General features: G+C 43.4%; 35 non-coding genes across 35 annotated transcripts; all 35 read right to left on the bottom strand.

Moving 5' to 3' along the window:
* Window positions 1-47: 47 nt before the first annotated feature.
* LOC134120908 (5S ribosomal RNA) lies at window positions 48-166 on the bottom strand. The gene has a single exon (XR_009952451.1). It is a non-coding gene; the product is annotated as a 5S ribosomal RNA (ribosomal RNA).
* A 339-nt stretch (window positions 167-505) lies between these two features.
* On the bottom strand, window positions 506-624 carry LOC134120897 (5S ribosomal RNA). The gene has a single exon (XR_009952440.1). It is a non-coding gene; the product is annotated as a 5S ribosomal RNA (ribosomal RNA).
* A 396-nt stretch (window positions 625-1,020) lies between these two features.
* LOC134121973 (5S ribosomal RNA) lies at window positions 1,021-1,139 on the bottom strand. The gene has a single exon (XR_009953514.1). It is a non-coding gene; the product is annotated as a 5S ribosomal RNA (ribosomal RNA).
* A 396-nt stretch (window positions 1,140-1,535) lies between these two features.
* On the bottom strand, window positions 1,536-1,654 carry LOC134121972 (5S ribosomal RNA). The gene has a single exon (XR_009953513.1). It is a non-coding gene; the product is annotated as a 5S ribosomal RNA (ribosomal RNA).
* Window positions 1,655-2,048: 394 nt separating this feature from the next.
* Window positions 2,049-2,167, bottom strand: LOC134120886 (5S ribosomal RNA). Its single transcript, XR_009952429.1, has one exon. It is a non-coding gene; the product is annotated as a 5S ribosomal RNA (ribosomal RNA).
* A 346-nt stretch (window positions 2,168-2,513) lies between these two features.
* LOC134121953 (5S ribosomal RNA) lies at window positions 2,514-2,632 on the bottom strand. Its single transcript, XR_009953494.1, has one exon. It is a non-coding gene; the product is annotated as a 5S ribosomal RNA (ribosomal RNA).
* Window positions 2,633-2,971: 339 nt separating this feature from the next.
* Window positions 2,972-3,090, bottom strand: LOC134121645 (5S ribosomal RNA). Its single transcript, XR_009953186.1, has one exon. It is a non-coding gene; the product is annotated as a 5S ribosomal RNA (ribosomal RNA).
* A 344-nt stretch (window positions 3,091-3,434) lies between these two features.
* On the bottom strand, window positions 3,435-3,553 carry LOC134120875 (5S ribosomal RNA). The gene has a single exon (XR_009952418.1). It is a non-coding gene; the product is annotated as a 5S ribosomal RNA (ribosomal RNA).
* Window positions 3,554-3,892: 339 nt separating this feature from the next.
* On the bottom strand, window positions 3,893-4,011 carry LOC134121442 (5S ribosomal RNA). The gene has a single exon (XR_009952983.1). It is a non-coding gene; the product is annotated as a 5S ribosomal RNA (ribosomal RNA).
* Window positions 4,012-4,355: 344 nt separating this feature from the next.
* Window positions 4,356-4,474, bottom strand: LOC134120864 (5S ribosomal RNA). The gene has a single exon (XR_009952407.1). It is a non-coding gene; the product is annotated as a 5S ribosomal RNA (ribosomal RNA).
* A 339-nt stretch (window positions 4,475-4,813) lies between these two features.
* On the bottom strand, window positions 4,814-4,932 carry LOC134120852 (5S ribosomal RNA). Its single transcript, XR_009952395.1, has one exon. It is a non-coding gene; the product is annotated as a 5S ribosomal RNA (ribosomal RNA).
* A 344-nt stretch (window positions 4,933-5,276) lies between these two features.
* Window positions 5,277-5,395, bottom strand: LOC134120841 (5S ribosomal RNA). Its single transcript, XR_009952384.1, has one exon. It is a non-coding gene; the product is annotated as a 5S ribosomal RNA (ribosomal RNA).
* A 339-nt stretch (window positions 5,396-5,734) lies between these two features.
* On the bottom strand, window positions 5,735-5,853 carry LOC134120830 (5S ribosomal RNA). Its single transcript, XR_009952373.1, has one exon. It is a non-coding gene; the product is annotated as a 5S ribosomal RNA (ribosomal RNA).
* A 396-nt stretch (window positions 5,854-6,249) lies between these two features.
* Window positions 6,250-6,368, bottom strand: LOC134121971 (5S ribosomal RNA). Its single transcript, XR_009953512.1, has one exon. It is a non-coding gene; the product is annotated as a 5S ribosomal RNA (ribosomal RNA).
* A 396-nt stretch (window positions 6,369-6,764) lies between these two features.
* LOC134121970 (5S ribosomal RNA) lies at window positions 6,765-6,883 on the bottom strand. Its single transcript, XR_009953511.1, has one exon. It is a non-coding gene; the product is annotated as a 5S ribosomal RNA (ribosomal RNA).
* A 394-nt stretch (window positions 6,884-7,277) lies between these two features.
* On the bottom strand, window positions 7,278-7,397 carry LOC134122086 (5S ribosomal RNA). The gene has a single exon (XR_009953627.1). It is a non-coding gene; the product is annotated as a 5S ribosomal RNA (ribosomal RNA).
* Window positions 7,398-7,795: 398 nt separating this feature from the next.
* On the bottom strand, window positions 7,796-7,914 carry LOC134122109 (5S ribosomal RNA). Its single transcript, XR_009953650.1, has one exon. It is a non-coding gene; the product is annotated as a 5S ribosomal RNA (ribosomal RNA).
* Window positions 7,915-8,258: 344 nt separating this feature from the next.
* LOC134120819 (5S ribosomal RNA) lies at window positions 8,259-8,377 on the bottom strand. The gene has a single exon (XR_009952362.1). It is a non-coding gene; the product is annotated as a 5S ribosomal RNA (ribosomal RNA).
* Window positions 8,378-8,716: 339 nt separating this feature from the next.
* LOC134122076 (5S ribosomal RNA) lies at window positions 8,717-8,835 on the bottom strand. Its single transcript, XR_009953617.1, has one exon. It is a non-coding gene; the product is annotated as a 5S ribosomal RNA (ribosomal RNA).
* A 344-nt stretch (window positions 8,836-9,179) lies between these two features.
* On the bottom strand, window positions 9,180-9,298 carry LOC134120808 (5S ribosomal RNA). Its single transcript, XR_009952351.1, has one exon. It is a non-coding gene; the product is annotated as a 5S ribosomal RNA (ribosomal RNA).
* A 339-nt stretch (window positions 9,299-9,637) lies between these two features.
* LOC134121441 (5S ribosomal RNA) lies at window positions 9,638-9,756 on the bottom strand. The gene has a single exon (XR_009952982.1). It is a non-coding gene; the product is annotated as a 5S ribosomal RNA (ribosomal RNA).
* A 344-nt stretch (window positions 9,757-10,100) lies between these two features.
* LOC134122772 (5S ribosomal RNA) lies at window positions 10,101-10,219 on the bottom strand. Its single transcript, XR_009954287.1, has one exon. It is a non-coding gene; the product is annotated as a 5S ribosomal RNA (ribosomal RNA).
* A 339-nt stretch (window positions 10,220-10,558) lies between these two features.
* Window positions 10,559-10,677, bottom strand: LOC134122761 (5S ribosomal RNA). The gene has a single exon (XR_009954276.1). It is a non-coding gene; the product is annotated as a 5S ribosomal RNA (ribosomal RNA).
* Window positions 10,678-11,073: 396 nt separating this feature from the next.
* Window positions 11,074-11,192, bottom strand: LOC134121969 (5S ribosomal RNA). Its single transcript, XR_009953510.1, has one exon. It is a non-coding gene; the product is annotated as a 5S ribosomal RNA (ribosomal RNA).
* Window positions 11,193-11,588: 396 nt separating this feature from the next.
* LOC134121967 (5S ribosomal RNA) lies at window positions 11,589-11,707 on the bottom strand. Its single transcript, XR_009953508.1, has one exon. It is a non-coding gene; the product is annotated as a 5S ribosomal RNA (ribosomal RNA).
* Window positions 11,708-12,101: 394 nt separating this feature from the next.
* LOC134122749 (5S ribosomal RNA) lies at window positions 12,102-12,220 on the bottom strand. The gene has a single exon (XR_009954265.1). It is a non-coding gene; the product is annotated as a 5S ribosomal RNA (ribosomal RNA).
* Window positions 12,221-12,618: 398 nt separating this feature from the next.
* On the bottom strand, window positions 12,619-12,737 carry LOC134122108 (5S ribosomal RNA). Its single transcript, XR_009953649.1, has one exon. It is a non-coding gene; the product is annotated as a 5S ribosomal RNA (ribosomal RNA).
* Window positions 12,738-13,081: 344 nt separating this feature from the next.
* LOC134121952 (5S ribosomal RNA) lies at window positions 13,082-13,200 on the bottom strand. The gene has a single exon (XR_009953493.1). It is a non-coding gene; the product is annotated as a 5S ribosomal RNA (ribosomal RNA).
* A 339-nt stretch (window positions 13,201-13,539) lies between these two features.
* Window positions 13,540-13,658, bottom strand: LOC134121644 (5S ribosomal RNA). Its single transcript, XR_009953185.1, has one exon. It is a non-coding gene; the product is annotated as a 5S ribosomal RNA (ribosomal RNA).
* A 344-nt stretch (window positions 13,659-14,002) lies between these two features.
* Window positions 14,003-14,121, bottom strand: LOC134122737 (5S ribosomal RNA). Its single transcript, XR_009954254.1, has one exon. It is a non-coding gene; the product is annotated as a 5S ribosomal RNA (ribosomal RNA).
* Window positions 14,122-14,460: 339 nt separating this feature from the next.
* LOC134122725 (5S ribosomal RNA) lies at window positions 14,461-14,579 on the bottom strand. The gene has a single exon (XR_009954243.1). It is a non-coding gene; the product is annotated as a 5S ribosomal RNA (ribosomal RNA).
* Window positions 14,580-14,923: 344 nt separating this feature from the next.
* Window positions 14,924-15,042, bottom strand: LOC134122713 (5S ribosomal RNA). The gene has a single exon (XR_009954231.1). It is a non-coding gene; the product is annotated as a 5S ribosomal RNA (ribosomal RNA).
* Window positions 15,043-15,381: 339 nt separating this feature from the next.
* Window positions 15,382-15,500, bottom strand: LOC134122701 (5S ribosomal RNA). The gene has a single exon (XR_009954220.1). It is a non-coding gene; the product is annotated as a 5S ribosomal RNA (ribosomal RNA).
* A 396-nt stretch (window positions 15,501-15,896) lies between these two features.
* On the bottom strand, window positions 15,897-16,015 carry LOC134121966 (5S ribosomal RNA). Its single transcript, XR_009953507.1, has one exon. It is a non-coding gene; the product is annotated as a 5S ribosomal RNA (ribosomal RNA).
* Window positions 16,016-16,411: 396 nt separating this feature from the next.
* LOC134121965 (5S ribosomal RNA) lies at window positions 16,412-16,530 on the bottom strand. The gene has a single exon (XR_009953506.1). It is a non-coding gene; the product is annotated as a 5S ribosomal RNA (ribosomal RNA).
* Between the last annotated feature and the right edge of the window lie 50 nt (window positions 16,531-16,580).

Genomic DNA, 16,580 nt, shown 5'->3' with positions numbered 1-16,580 from the left:
GTGTACAATCTGCGGCGCTCGGCGGCTTTCGGAGAGAGAAGTGAAAAAGCTTACGGCACCTGGGATTCCCAGGCGGTCTTCCATCCAGGTACTAACCAGGCCCTGCTCTGCTTAGCTTCCGAGATCAGACGAGATCGGGCGGAACCAGAGAGGTATGGCCGTAAGCTGCTTTTTATCTTTTTCCTAATCCTTTATAATGCGTCAATGAATTATGACACGCCTGCCGTTGGCATCTTTGTGTGGGTTAAATAAGGGTATGCAAAGAAGGCTGTGACATCCCATGCCGAAAATTGGATGGACTAGAGAAGACCCGCCCAGGAGTCCCAGCCAATCGGTGAATGGCCATTGCAGTCCCCGCCACCTCAAATGGCCTGACGATGGTATGGACGTAAGCCACCTTTCATCTTCTTCCTATTGCATCTCTTCTACAATGTGAATTTTTTTTTACAATTGTGTAGGTGTACAATCTACGGCGCTGGGCGGCTTTCAGAGAGAGAAGTTAAAAAGCTTACGGCACCTGGGATTCCCAGGCGGTCTTCCATCCAGGTACTAACCAGGCCCTGCTCTGCTTAGCTTCCGAGATCAGACGAGATCGGGCGGAACCAGAGAGGTATGGCCGTAAGCTGCTTTTCATCTTTTTCCTAATCCTTTAAAACGTGTCAAAGATAATCAGAAGTTTCTTTTTCTAAAATTGAAGCAGTTCTTAGCATTGGCAAGAGAGGTTTCTAAAACCTGAAGGTAACTTTACTTTTCTTCACTGGCAATTTTAACATGTTGGGTTAGCACCTGTATTTCAACGGCTAAATTACAAACAAAAGTATGCCAATTGTTAAATGTTGATCAACACTAATTTAGCAACCATGAAACGGAATCATTTTGGATAATATTGTCTAATTGCCTTTCATATCCAACGTTAAAACAACACTAAACATGCATCTCTTCAACAATGTGATATACTTTTTGTAATTTGTAGGTGTACAATCTGCGGCGCTCGGCGGCTTTCGGTGAGAGAAGTGAAAAAGCTTACGGCACCTGGGATTCCCAGGCGGTCTTCCATCCAGGTACTAACCAGGCCCCGCTCTGCTTAGCTTCCGAGATCAGACGAGATCGGGCGGAACCAGAGAGGTATGGCTGTAAGCTGCTTTTTATCTTTTTCCTAATCCTTTAAAACGTGTCAAAGATAATCAGAAGTTTCTTTTTCTAAAATTGAAGCAGTTCTTAGCATTGGCAAGAGAGGTTCCTAAAGCCTGAAGGTAACTTTACTTTTCTTCACTGGCAATTCTAACATGTTGGGTTAGCACCTGTATTTCAACGGCTAAATTACAAACAAAAGTATGCCAATTGTTAAATGTTGATCAACACTAATTTAGCAACCATGAAACGGAATCATTTTGGATAATATTGTCTAATTGCCTTTCATATCCAACGTTAAAACAACACTAAACATGCATCTCTTCAACAATGTGATATACTTTTTGTAATTTGTAGGTGTACAATCTGCGGCGCTCGGCGGCTTTCGGTGAGAGAAGTGAAAAAGCTTACGGCACCTGGGATTCCCAGGCGGTCTTCCATCCAGGTACTAACCAGGCCCCGCTCTGCTTAGCTTCCGAGATCAGACGAGATCGGGCGGAACCAGAGAGGTATGGCTGTAAGCTGCTTTTTATCTTTTTCCTAATCCTTTAAAACGTGTCAAAGATAATCAGAAGTTTCTTTTTCTAAAATTGAAGCAGTTCTTAGCATTGGCAAGAGAGGTTCCTAAAACCTGAAGGTAACTTTACTTTTCTTCACTGGTAAATCTAACATGTTTGGTTAGCACCTGTATTTCAACGGCTAAATTACAAACAATAGTATGCCAATCGTAAAATGTTGATCAACACCAATTTAGCAATCATGAAACGGAATCATTTTGGATAATATTGTCTAATTTCCTTTCATATCCAACGTTAAAACAACACTAAACATGCATCTCTTCAACAATGTGATATACTTTTTGTAATTTGTAGGTGTACAATCTGCGGCGCTCTGCAGCTTTCAGAGAGAAGTGAAAAAGCTTACGGCACCTGGGATTCCCAGGCGGTCTTCCATCCAGGTACTAACCAGGCCCTGCTCTGCTTAGCTTCCGAGATCAGACGAGATCGGGCGGAACCAGAGAGGTATGGCCGTAAGCTGCTTTTTATCTTTTTCCTAATCCTTTATAATGCGTCAAAGATAATCAGAAGAGTTTCTTTTTCTAAAATTGAAGCAGTTCTTAGCATTGGCAAGAGAGGTTCCTAAAGCCTGAAGGTAACTTTACTTTTCTTCACTGGCAATTCTAACATGTTGGGTTAGCACCTGTATTTCAACGGCTAAATTACAAACAACAGTATGCCAATCGTAAATGTTGACCAACACTAATTTAGCAATCATGAAACGGAATCATTTTGGATAATATTGTCTAATTTCCTTTCATATCCAACGTTAAAACAGGTGTACAATCTGCGGCGCTCGGCGGCTTTCGGAGAGAGAAGTGAAAAAGCTTACGGCACCTGGGATTCCCAGGCGGTCTTCCATCCAGGTACTAACCAGGCCCTGCTCTGCTTAGCTTCCGAGATCAGACGAGATCGGGCGGAACCAGAGAGTTATGGCCGTAAGCTGCTTTTTATCTTTTTCCTAATCCTTTATAATGCGTCAATGAATTATGACACGCCTGCCGTTGGCATCTTTGTGTGGGTTAAATAAGGGTATGCAAAGAAGGCTGTGACATCCCATGCCGAAAATTGGATGGACTAGAGAAGACCCGCCCAGGAGTCCCAGCCAATCGGTGAATGGCCATTGCAGTCCCCGCCACCTCAAATGGCCTGACGATGGTATGGACGTAAGCCACCTTTCATCTTCTTCCTATTGCATCTCTTCTACAATGTGAATTTTTTTTTACAATTGTGTAGGTGTACAATCTACGGCGCTGGGCGGCTTTCAGAGAGAGAAGTGAAAAAGCTTACGGCACCTGGGATTCCCAGGCGGTCTTCCATCCAGGTACTAACCAGGCCCTGCTCTGCTTAGCTTCCGAGATCAGACGAGATCGGGCGGAACCAGAGAGGTATGGACGTAAGCTGCTTTTCATCTTTTTCCTAATCCTTTAAAACGTGTCAAAGATAATCAGAAGTTTCTTTTTCTAAAATTGAAGCAGTTCTTAGCATTGGCAAGAGAGGTTCCTAAAGCCTGAAGGTAACTTTACTTTTCTTCACTGGCAATTCTAACATGTTGGGTTAGCACCTGTATTTCAACGGCTAAATTACAAACAACAGTATGCCAATGGTAAATGTTGACCAACACTAATTTAGCAATCATGAAACGGAATCATTTTGGATAATATTGTCTAATTTCCTTTCATATCCAACGTTAAAACAGGTGTACAATCTGCGGCGCTCGGCGGCTTTCGGAGAGAGAAGTGAAAAAGCTTACGGCACCTGGGATTCCCAGGCGGTCTTCCATCCAGGTACTAACCAGGCCCTGCTCTGCTTAGCTTCCGAGATCAGACGAGATCGGGCGGAACCAGAGAGGTATGGCCGTAAGCTGCTTTTTATCTTTTTCCTAATCCTTTATAATGCGTCAATGAATTATGACACGCCTGCCGTTGGCATCTTTGTGTGGGTTAAATAAGGGTATGCAAAGAAGGCTGTGACATCCCATGCCGAAAATTGGATGGACTAGAGAAGACCCGCCCAGGAGTCCCAGCCAATCGGTGAATGGCCATTGCAGTCCCCGCCACCTCAAATGGCCTGACGATGGTATGGACGTAAGCCACCTTTCATCTTCTTCCTATTGCATCTCTTCTACAATGTGAATTTTTTTTTACAATTGTGTAGGTGTACAATCTACGGCGCTGGGCGGCTTTCAGAGAGAGAAGTTAAAAAGCTTACGGCACCTGGGATTCCCAAGCGGTCTTCCATCCAGGTACTAACCAGGCCCTGCTCTGCTTAGCTTCCGAGATCAGACGAGATCGGGCGGAACCAGAGAGGTATGGCCGTAAGCTGCTTTTCATCTTTTTCCTAATCCTTTAAAACGTGTCAAAGATAATCAGAAGTTTCTTTTTCTAAAATTGAAGCAGTTCTTAGCATTGGCAAGAGAGGTTCCTAAAGCCTGAAGGTAACTTTACTTTTCTTCACTGGCAATTCTAACATGTTGGGTTAGCACCTGTATTTCAACGGCTAAATTACAAACAACAGTATGCCAATGGTAAATGTTGACCAACACTAATTTAGCAATCATGAAACGGAATCATTTTGGATAATATTGTCTAATTTCCTTTCATATCCAACGTTAAAACAGGTGTACAATCTGCGGCGCTCGGCGGCTTTCGGAGAGAGAAGTGAAAAAGCTTACGGCACCTGGGATTCCCAGGCGGTCTTCCATCCAGGTACTAACCAGGCCCTGCTCTGCTTAGCTTCCGAGATCAGACGAGATCGGGCGGAACCAGAGAGGTATGGCCGTAAGCTGCTTTTTATCTTTTTCCTAATCCTTTATAATGCGTCAATGAATTATGACACGCCTGCCGTTGGCATCTTTGTGTGGGTTAAATAAGGGTATGCAAAGAAGGCTGTGACATCCCATGCCGAAAATTGGATGGACTAGAGAAGACCCGCCCAGGAGTCCCAGCCAATCGGTGAATGGCCATTGCAGTCCCCGCCACCTCAAATGGCCTGACGATGGTATGGACGTAAGCCACCTTTCATCTTCTTCCTATTGCATCTCTTCTACAATGTGAATTTTTTTTTACAATTGTGTAGGTGTACAATCTACGGCGCTGGGCGGCTTTCAGAGAGAGAAGTTAAAAAGCTTACGGCACCTGGGATTCCCAGGCGGTCTTCCATCCAGGTACTAACCAGGCCCTGCTCTGCTTAGCTTCCGAGATCAGACGAGATCGGGCGGAACCAGAGAGGTATGGCCGTAAGCTGCTTTTCATCTTTTTCCTAATCCTTTAAAACGTGTCAAAGATAATCAGAAGTTTCTTTTTCTAAAATTGAAGCAGTTCTTAGCATTGGCAAGAGAGGTTCCTAAAGCCTGAAGGTAACTTTACTTTTCTTCACTGGCAATTCTAACATGTTGGGTTAGCACCTGTATTTCAACGGCTAAATTACAAACAACAGTATGCCAATGGTAAATGTTGACCAACACTAATTTAGCAATCATGAAACGGAATCATTTTGGATAATATTGTCTAATTTCCTTTCATATCCAACGTTAAAACAGGTGTACAATCTGCGGCGCTCGGCGGCTTTCGGAGAGAGAAGTGAAAAAGCTTACGGCACCTGGGATTCCCAGGCGGTCTTCCATCCAGGTACTAACCAGGCCCTGCTCTGCTTAGCTTCCGAGATCAGACGAGATCGGGCGGAACCAGAGAGGTATGGCCGTAAGCTGCTTTTTATCTTTTTCCTAATCCTTTATAATGCGTCAATGAATTATGACACGCCTGCCGTTGGCATCTTTGTGTGGGTTAAATAAGGGTATGCAAAGAAGGCTGTGACATCCCATGCCGAAAATTGGATGGACTAGAGAAGACCCGCCCAGGAGTCCCAGCCAATCGGTGAATGGCCATTGCAGTCCCCGCCACCTCAAATGGCCTGACGATGGTATGGACGTAAGCCACCTTTCATCTTCTTCCTATTGCATCTCTTCTACAATGTGAATTTTTTTTTACAATTGTGTAGGTGTACAATCTACGGCGCTGGGCGGCTTTCAGAGAGAGAAGTTAAAAAGCTTACGGCACCTGGGATTCCCAGGCGGTCTTCCATCCAGGTACTAACCAGGCCCTGCTCTGCTTAGCTTCCGAGATCAGACGAGATCGGGCGGAACCAGAGAGGTATGGCCGTAAGCTGCTTTTCATCTTTTTCCTAATCCTTTAAAACGTGTCAAAGATAATCAGAAGTTTCTTTTTCTAAAATTGAAGCAGTTCTTAGCATTGGCAAGAGAGGTTTCTAAAACCTGAAGGTAACTTTACTTTTCTTCACTGGCAATTCTAACATGTTGGGTTAGCACCTGTATTTCAACGGCTAAATTACAAACAAAAGTATGCCAATTGTTAAATGTTGATCAACACTAATTTAGCAACCATGAAACGGAATCATTTTGGATAATATTGTCTAATTGCCTTTCATATCCAACGTTAAAACAACACTAAACATGCATCTCTTCAACAATGTGATATACTTTTTGTAATTTGTAGGTGTACAATCTGCGGCGCTCGGCGGCTTTCGGTGAGAGAAGTGAAAAAGCTTACGGCACCTGGGATTCCCAGGCGGTCTTCCATCCAGGTACTAACCAGGCCCCGCTCTGCTTAGCTTCCGAGATCAGACGAGATCGGGCGGAACCAGAGAGGTATGGCTGTAAGCTGCTTTTTATCTTTTTCCTAATCCTTTAAAACGTGTCAAAGATAATCAGAAGTTTCTTTTTCTAAAATTGAAGCAGTTCTTAGCATTGGCAAGAGAGGTTCCTAAAGCCTGAAGGTAACTTTACTTTTCTTCACTGGCAATTCTAACATGTTGGGTTAGCACCTGTATTTCAACGGCTAAATTACAAACAAAAGTATGCCAATTGTTAAATGTTGATCAACACTAATTTAGCAACCATGAAACGGAATCATTTTGGATAATATTGTCTAATTGCCTTTCATATCCAACGTTAAAACAACACTAAACATGCATCTCTTCAACAATGTGATATACTTTTTGTAATTTGTAGGTGTACAATCTGCGGCGCTCGGCGGCTTTCGGTGAGAGAAGTGAAAAAGCTTACGGCACCTGGGATTCCCAGGCGGTCTTCCATCCAGGTACTAACCAGGCCCCGCTCTGCTTAGCTTCCGAGATCAGACGAGATCGGGCGGAACCAGAGAGGTATGGCTGTAAGCTGCTTTTTATCTTTTTCCTAATCCTTTAAAACGTGTCAAAGATAATCAGAAGTTTCTTTTTCTAAAATTGAAGCAGTTCTTAGCATTGGCAAGAGAGGTTCCTAAAACCTGAAGGTAACTTTACTTTTCTTCACTGGTAAATCTAACATGTTTGGTTAGCACCTGTATTTCAACGGCTAAATTACAAACAATAGTATGCCAATCGTAAAATGTTGATCAACACCAATTTAGCAATCATGAAACGGAATCATTTTGGATAATATTGTCTAATTTCCTTTCATATCCAACGTTAAAACAACACTAAACATGCATCTCTTCAACAATGTGATATACTTTTTGTAATTTGTAGGTGTACAATCTGCGGCGCTCTGCAGCTTTCAGAGAGAAGTGAAAAAGCTTACGGCACCTGGGATTCCCTAGGCGGTCTTCCATCCAGGTACTAACCAGGCCCTGCTCTGCTTAGCTTCCGAGATCAGACGAGATCGGGCGGAACCAGAGAGGTATGGCCGTAAGCTGCTTTTTATCTTTTTCCTAATCCTTTATAATGCGTCAAAGATAATCAGAAGAGTTTCTTTTTCTAAAATTGAAGCAGTTCTTAGGATTGGCAAGAGAGGTTTCTAAAGCCTGAAGGTAACTTTACTTTTCTTCACTGGCAATTCTAACATGTTGGGTTAGCACCTGTATTTCAACGGCTAAATTACAAACAAAAGTATGCCAATTGTTAAATGTTGATCAACACTAATTTAGCAACCATGAAACGGAATCATTTTGGATAATATTGTCTAATTGCCTTTCATATCCAACGTTAAAACAACACTAAACATGCATCTCTTCAACAATGTGATATACTTTTTGTAATTTGTAGGTGTACAATCTGCGGCGCTCGGCGGCTTTCGGTGAGAGAAGTGAAAAAGCTTACGGCACCTGGGATTCCCAGGCGGTCTTCCATCCAGGTACTAACCAGGCCCTGCTCTGCTTAGCTTCCGAGAACAGACGAGATCGGGCGGAACCAGAGAGGTATGGACGTAAGCTGCTTTTCATCTTTTTCCTAATCCTTTAAAACGTGTCAAAGATAATCAGAAGTTTCTTTTTCTAAAATTGAAGCAGTTCTTAGCATTGGCAAGAGAGGTTCCTAAAGCCTGAAGGTAACTTTACTTTTCTTCACTGGCAATTCTAACATGTTGGGTTAGCACCTGTATTTCAACGGCTAAATTACAAACAACAGTATGCCAATCGTAAATGTTGACCAACACTAATTTAGCAATCATGAAACGGAATCATTTTGGATAATATTGTCTAATTTCCTTTCATATCCAACGTTAAAACAGGTGTACAATCTGCGGCGCTCGGCGGCTTTCGGAGAGAGAAGTGAAAAAGCTTACGGCACCTGGGATTCCCAGGCGGTCTTCCATCCAGGTACTAACCAGGCCCTGCTCTGCTTAGCTTCCGAGATCAGACGAGATCGGGCGGAACCAGAGAGGTATGGCCGTAAGCTGCTTTTTATCTTTTTCCTAATCCTTTATAATGCGTCAATGAATTATGACACGCCTGCCGTTGGCATCTTTGTGTGGGTTAAATAAGGGTATGCAAAGAAGGCTGTGACATCCCATGCCGAAAATTGGATGGACTAGAGAAGACCCGCCCAGGAGTCCCAGCCAATCGGTGAATGGCCATTGCAGTCCCCGCCACCTCAAATGGCCTGACGATGGTATGGACGTAAGCCACCTTTCATCTTCTTCCTATTGCATCTCTTCTACAATGTGAATTTTTTTTTACAATTGTGTAGGTGTACAATCTACGGCGCTGGGCGGCTTTCAGAGAGAGAAGTGAAAAAGCTTACGGTACCTGGGATTCCCAGGCGGTCTTCCATCCAGGTACTAACCAGGCCCTGCTCTGCTTAGCTTCCGAGATCAGACGAGATCGGGCGGAACCAGAGAGGTATGGACGTAAGCTGCTTTTCATCTTTTTCCTAATCCTTTAAAACGTGTCAAAGATAATCAGAAGTTTCTTTTTCTAAAATTGAAGCAGTTCTTAGCATTGGCAAGAGAGGTTCCTAAAGCCTGAAGGTAACTTTACTTTTCTTCACTGGCAATTCTAACATGTTGGGTTAGCACCTGTATTTCAACGGCTAAATTACAAACAACAGTATGCCAATGGTAAATGTTGACCAACACTAATTTAGCAATCATGAAACGGAATCATTTTGGATAATATTGTCTAATTTCCTTTCATATCCAACGTTAAAACAGGTGTACAATCTGCGGCGCTCGGCGGCTTTCGGAGAGAGAAGTGAAAAAGCTTACGGCACCTGGGATTCCCAGGCGGTCTTCCATCCAGGTACTAACCAGGCCCTGCTCTGCTTAGCTTCCGAGATCAGACGAGATCGGGCGGAACCAGAGAGGTATGGCCGTAAGCTGCTTTTTATCTTTTTCCTAATCCTTTATAATGCGTCAATGAATTATGACACGCCTGCCGTTGGCATCTTTGTGTGGGTTAAATAAGGGTATGCAAAGAAGGCTGTGACATCCCATGCCGAAAATTGGATGGACTAGAGAAGACCCGCCCAGGAGTCCCAGCCAATCGGTGAATGGCCATTGCAGTCCCCGCCACCTCAAATGGCCTGACGATGGTATGGACGTAAGCCACCTTTCATCTTCTTCCTATTGCATCTCTTCTACAATGTGAATTTTTTTTTACAATTGTGTAGGTGTACAATCTACGGCGCTGGGCGGCTTTCAGAGAGAGAAGTTAAAAAGCTTACGGCACCTGGGATTCCCAAGCGGTCTTCCATCCAGGTACTAACCAGGCCCTGCTCTGCTTAGCTTCCGAGATCAGACGAGATCGGGCGGAACCAGAGAGGTATGGCCGTAAGCTGCTTTTCATCTTTTTCCTAATCCTTTAAAACGTGTCAAAGATAATCAGAAGTTTCTTTTTCTAAAATTGAAGCAGTTCTTAGCATTGGCAAGAGAGGTTCCTAAAGCCTGAAGGTAACTTTACTTTTCTTCACTGGCAATTCTAACATGTTGGGTTAGCACCTGTATTTCAACGGCTAAATTACAAACAACAGTATGCCAATGGTAAATGTTGACCAACACTAATTTAGCAATCATGAAACGGAATCATTTTGGATAATATTGTCTAATTTCCTTTCATATCCAACGTTAAAACAGGTGTACAATCTGCGGCGCTCGGCGGCTTTCGGAGAGAGAAGTGAAAAAGCTTACGGCACCTGGGATTCCCAGGCGGTCTTCCATCCAGGTACTAACCAGGCCCTGCTCTGCTTAGCTTCCGAGATCAGACGAGATCGGGCGGAACCAGAGAGGTATGGCCGTAAGCTGCTTTTTATCTTTTTCCTAATCCTTTATAATGCGTCAATGAATTATGACACGCCTGCCGTTGGCATCTTTGTGTGGGTTAAATAAGGGTATGCAAAGAAGGCTGTGACATCCCATGCCGAAAATTGGATGGACTAGAGAAGACCCGCCCAGGAGTCCCAGCCAATCGGTGAATGGCCATTGCAGTCCCCGCCACCTCAAATGGCCTGACGATGGTATGGACGTAAGCCACCTTTCATCTTCTTCCTATTGCATCTCTTCTACAATGTGAATTTTTTTTTACAATTGTGTAGGTGTACAATCTACGGCGCTGGGCGGCTTTCAGAGAGAGAAGTTAAAAAGCTTACGGCACCTGGGATTCCCAGGCGGTCTTCCATCCAGGTACTAACCAGGCCCTGCTCTGCTTAGCTTCCGAGATCAGACGAGATCGGGCGGAACCAGAGAGGTATGGCCGTAAGCTGCTTTTCATCTTTTTCCTAATCCTTTAAAACGTGTCAAAGATAATCAGAAGTTTCTTTTTCTAAAATTGAAGCAGTTCTTAGCATTGGCAAGAGAGGTTTCTAAAACCTGAAGGTAACTTTACTTTTCTTCACTGGCAATTCTAACATGTTGGGTTAGCACCTGTATTTCAACGGCTAAATTACAAACAAAAGTATGCCAATTGTTAAATGTTGATCAACACTAATTTAGCAACCATGAAACGGAATCATTTTGGATAATATTGTCTAATTGCCTTTCATATCCAACGTTAAAACAACACTAAACATGCATCTCTTCAACAATGTGATATACTTTTTGTAATTTGTAGGTGTACAATCTGCGGCGCTCGGCGGCTTTCGGTGAGAGAAGTGAAAAAGCTTACGGCACCTGGGATTCCCAGGCGGTCTTCCATCCAGGTACTAACCAGGCCCCGCTCTGCTTAGCTTCCGAGATCAGACGAGATCGGGCGGAACCAGAGAGGTATGGCTGTAAGCTGCTTTTTATCTTTTTCCTAATCCTTTAAAACGTGTCAAAGATAATCAGAAGTTTCTTTTTCTAAAATTGAAGCAGTTCTTAGCATTGGCAAGAGAGGTTCCTAAAGCCTGAAGGTAACTTTACTTTTCTTCACTGGCAATTCTAACATGTTGGGTTAGCACCTGTATTTCAACGGCTAAATTACAAACAAAAGTATGCCAATTGTTAAATGTTGATCAACACTAATTTAGCAACCATGAAACGGAATCATTTTGGATAATATTGTCTAATTGCCTTTCATATCCAACGTTAAAACAACACTAAACATGCATCTCTTCAACAATGTGATATACTTTTTGTAATTTGTAGGTGTACAATCTGCGGCGCTCGGCGGCTTTCGGTGAGAGAAGTGAAAAAGCTTACGGCACCTGGGATTCCCAGGCGGTCTTCCATCCAGGTACTAACCAGGCCCCGCTCTGCTTAGCTTCCGAGATCAGACGAGATCGGGCGGAACCAGAGAGGTATGGCTGTAAGCTGCTTTTTATCTTTTTCCTAATCCTTTAAAACGTGTCAAAGATAATCAGAAGTTTCTTTTTCTAAAATTGAAGCAGTTCTTAGCATTGGCAAGAGAGGTTCCTAAAACCTGAAGGTAACTTTACTTTTCTTCACTGGTAAATCTAACATGTTTGGTTAGCACCTGTATTTCAACGGCTAAATTACAAACAATAGTATGCCAATCGTAAAATGTTGATCAACACCAATTTAGCAATCATGAAACGGAATCATTTTGGATAATATTGTCTAATTTCCTTTCATATCCAACGTTAAAACAACACTAAACATGCATCTCTTCAACAATGTGATATACTTTTTGTAATTTGTAGGTGTACAATCTGCGGCGCTCTGCAGCTTTCAGAGAGAAGTGAAAAAGCTTACGGCACCTGGGATTCCCAGGCGGTCTTCCATCCAGGTACTAACCAGGCCCTGCTCTGCTTAGCTTCCGAGATCAGACGAGATCGGGCGGAACCAGAGAGGTATGGCCGTAAGCTGCTTTTTATCTTTTTCCTAATCCTTTATAATGCGTCAAAGATAATCAGAAGAGTTTCTTTTTCTAAAATTGAAGCAGTTCTTAGGATTGGCAAGAGAGGTTTCTAAAGCCTGAAGGTAACTTTACTTTTCTTCACTGGCAATTCTAACATGTTGGGTTAGCACCTGTATTTCAACGGCTAAATTACAAACAAAAGTATGCCAATTGTTAAATGTTGATCAACACTAATTTAGCAACCATGAAACGGAATCATTTTGGATAATATTGTCTAATTGCCTTTCATATCCAACGTTAAAACAACACTAAACATGCATCTCTTCAACAATGTGATATACTTTTTGTAATTTGTAGGTGTACAATCTGCGGCGCTCGGCGGCTTTCGGTGAGAGAAGTGAAAAAGCTTACGGCACCTGGGATTCCCAGGCGGTCTTCCATCCAGGTACTAACCAGGCCCTGCTCTGCTTAGCTTCCGAGAACAGACGAGATCGGGCGGAACCAGAGAGGTATGGACGTAAGCTGCTTTTCATCTTTTTCCTAATCCTTTAAAACGTGTCAAAGATAATCAGAAGTTTCTTTTTCTAAAATTGAAGCAGTTCTTAGCATTGGCAAGAGAGGTTCCTAAAGCCTGAAGGTAACTTTACTTTTCTTCACTGGCAATTCTAACATGTTGGGTTAGCACCTGTATTTCAACGGCTAAATTACAAACAACAGTATGCCAATCGTAAATGTTGACCAACACTAATTTAGCAATCATGAAACGGAATCATTTTGGATAATATTGTCTAATTTCCTTTCATATCCAACGTTAAAACAGGTGTACAATCTGCGGCGCTCGGCGGCTTTCGGAGAGAGAAGTGAAAAAGCTTACGGCACCTGGGATTCCCAGGCGGTCTTCCATCCAGGTACTAACCAGGCCCTGCTCTGCTTAGCTTCCGAGATCAGACGAGATCGGGCGGAACCAGAGAGTTATGGCCGTAAGCTGCTTTTTATCTTTTTCCTAATCCTTTATAATGCGTCAATGAATTATGACACGCCTGCCGTTGGCATCTTTGTGTGGGTTAAATAAGGGTATGCAAAGAAGGCTGTGACATCCCATGCCGAAAATTGGATGGACTAGAGAAGACCCGCCCAGGAGTCCCAGCCAATCGGTGAATGGCCATTGCAGTCCCCGCCACCTCAAATGGCCTGACGATGGTATGGACGTAAGCCACCTTTCATCTTCTTCCTATTGCATCTCTTCTACAATGTGAATTTTTTTTTACAATTGTGTAGGTGTACAATCTACGGCGCTGGGCGGCTTTCAGAGAGAGAAGTGAAAAAGCTTACGGCACCTGGGATTCCCAGGCGGTCTTCCATCCAGGTACTAACCAGGCCCTGCTCTGCTTAGCTTCCGAGATCAGACGAGATCGGGCGGAACCAGAGAGGTATGGACGTAAGCTGCTTTTCATCTTTTTCCTAATCCTTTAAAACGTGTCAAAGATAATCAGAAGTTTCTTTTTCTAAAATTGAAGCAGTTCTTAGCATTGGCAAGAGAGGTTCCTAAAGCCTGAAGGTAACTTTACTTTTCTTCACTGGCAATTCTAACATGTTGGGTTAGCACCTGTATTTCAACGGCTAAATTACAAACAACAGTATGCCAATGGTAAATGTTGACCAACACTAATTTAGCAATCATGAAACGGAATCATTTTGGATAATATTGTCTAATTTCCTTTCATATCCAACGTTAAAACAGGTGTACAATCTGCGGCGCTCGGCGGCTTTCGGAGAGAGAAGTGAAAAAGCTTACGGCACCTGGGATTCCCAGGCGGTCTTCCATCCAGGTACTAACCAGGCCCTGCTCTGCTTAGCTTCCGAGATCAGACGAGATCGGGCGGAACCAGAGAGGTATGGCCGTAAGCTGCTTTTTATCTTTTTCCTAATCCTTTATAATGCGTCAATGAATTATGACACGCCTGCCGTTGGCATCTTTGTGTGGGTTAAATAAGGGTATGCAAAGAAGGCTGTGACATCCCATGCCGAAAATTGGATGGACTAGAGAAGACCCGCCCAGGAGTCCCAGCCAATCGGTGAATGGCCATTGCAGTCCCCGCCACCTCAAATGGCCTGACGATGGTATGGACGTAAGCCACCTTTCATCTTCTTCCTATTGCATCTCTTCTACAATGTGAATTTTTTTTTACAATTGTGTAGGTGTACAATCTACGGCGCTGGGCGGCTTTCAGAGAGAGAAGTTAAAAAGCTTACGGCACCTGGGATTCCCAGGCGGTCTTCCATCCAGGTACTAACCAGGCCCTGCTCTGCTTAGCTTCCGAGATCAGACGAGATCGGGCGGAACCAGAGAGGTATGGCCGTAAGCTGCTTTTCATCTTTTTCCTAATCCTTTAAAACGTGTCAAAGATAATCAGAAGTTTCTTTTTCTAAAATTGAAGCAGTTCTTAGCATTGGCAAGAGAGGTTCCTAAAGCCTGAAGGTAACTTTACTTTTCTTCACTGGCAATTCTAACATGTTGGGTTAGCACCTGTATTTCAACGGCTAAATTACAAACAACAGTATGCCAATGGTAAATGTTGACCAACACTAATTTAGCAATCATGAAACGGAATCATTTTGGATAATATTGTCTAATTTCCTTTCATATCCAACGTTAAAACAGGTGTACAATCTGCGGCGCTCGGCGGCTTTCGGAGAGAGAAGTGAAAAAGCTTACGGCACCTGGGATTCCCAGGCGGTCTTCCATCCAGGTACTAACCAGGCCCTGCTCTGCTTAGCTTCCGAGATCAGACGAGATCGGGCGGAACCAGAGAGGTATGGCCGTAAGCTGCTTTTTATCTTTTTCCTAATCCTTTATAATGCGTCAATGAATTATGACACGCCTGCCGTTGGCATCTTTGTGTGGGTTAAATAAGGGTATGCAAAGAAGGCTGTGACATCCCATGCCGAAAATTGGATGGACTAGAGAAGACCCGCCCAGGAGTCCCAGCCAATCGGTGAATGGCCATTGCAGTCCCCGCCACCTCAAATGGCCTGACGATGGTATGGACGTAAGCCACCTTTCATCTTCTTCCTATTGCATCTCTTCTACAATGTGAATTTTTTTTTACAATTGTGTAGGTGTACAATCTACGGCGCTGGGCGGCTTTCAGAGAGAGAAGTTAAAAAGCTTACGGCACCTGGGATTCCCAGGCGGTCTTCCATCCAGGTACTAACCAGGCCCTGCTCTGCTTAGCTTCCGAGATCAGACGAGATCGGGCGGAACCAGAGAGGTATGGCCGTAAGCTGCTTTTCATCTTTTTCCTAATCCTTTAAAACGTGTCAAAGATAATCAGAAGTTTCTTTTTCTAAAATTGAAGCAGTTCTTAGCATTGGCAAGAGAGGTTTCTAAAACCTGAAGGTAACTTTACTTTTCTTCACTGGCAATTCTAACATGTTGGGTTAGCACCTGTATTTCAACGGCTAAATTACAAACAAAAGTATGCCAATTGTTAAATGTTGATCAACACTAATTTAGCAACCATGAAACGGAATCATTTTGGATAATATTGTCTAATTGCCTTTCATATCCAACGTTAAAACAACACTAAACATGCATCTCTTCAACAATGTGATATACTTTTTGTAATTTGTAGGTGTACAATCTGCGGCGCTCGGCGGCTTTCGGTGAGAGAAGTGAAAAAGCTTACGGCACCTGGGATTCCCAGGCGGTCTTCCATCCAGGTACTAACCAGGCCCCGCTCTGCTTAGCTTCCGAGATCAGACGAGATCGGGCGGAACCAGAGAGGTATGGCTGTAAGCTGCTTTTTATCTTTTTCCTAATCCTTTAAAACGTGTCAAAGATAATCAGAAGTTTCTTTTTCTAAAATTGAAGCAGTTCTTAGCATTGGCAAGAGAGGTTCCTAAAGCCTGAAGGTAACTTTACTTTTCTTCACTGGCAATTCTAACATGTTGGGTTAGCACCTGTATTTCAACGGCTAAATTACAAACAAAAGTATGCCAATTGTTAAATGTTGATCAACACTAATTTAGCAACCATGAAACGGAATCATTTTGGATAATATTGTCTAATTGCCTTTCATATCCAACGTTAAAACAACACTAAACATGCATCTCTTCAACAATGTGATATACTTTTTGTAATTTGTAGGTGTACAATCTGCGGCGCTCGGCGGCTTTCGGTGAGAGAAGTGAAAAAGCTTACGGCACCTGGGATTCCCAGGCGGTCTTCCATCCAGGTACTAACCAGGCCCCGCTCTGCTTAGCTTCCGAGATCAGACGAGATCGGGCGGAACCAGAGAGGTATGGCTGTAAGCTGCTTTTTATCTTTTTCCTAATCCTTTAAAACGTGTCAAAGATAATCAGA

Source organism: Pungitius pungitius, unplaced genomic scaffold (assembly GCF_949316345.1).
Source record: "Pungitius pungitius unplaced genomic scaffold, fPunPun2.1 scaffold_28, whole genome shotgun sequence".
Classification (NCBI taxonomy): domain Eukaryota; kingdom Metazoa; phylum Chordata; class Actinopteri; order Perciformes; family Gasterosteidae; genus Pungitius; species Pungitius pungitius.
This window is presented reverse-complemented; position numbering and strand designations above follow the sequence as displayed.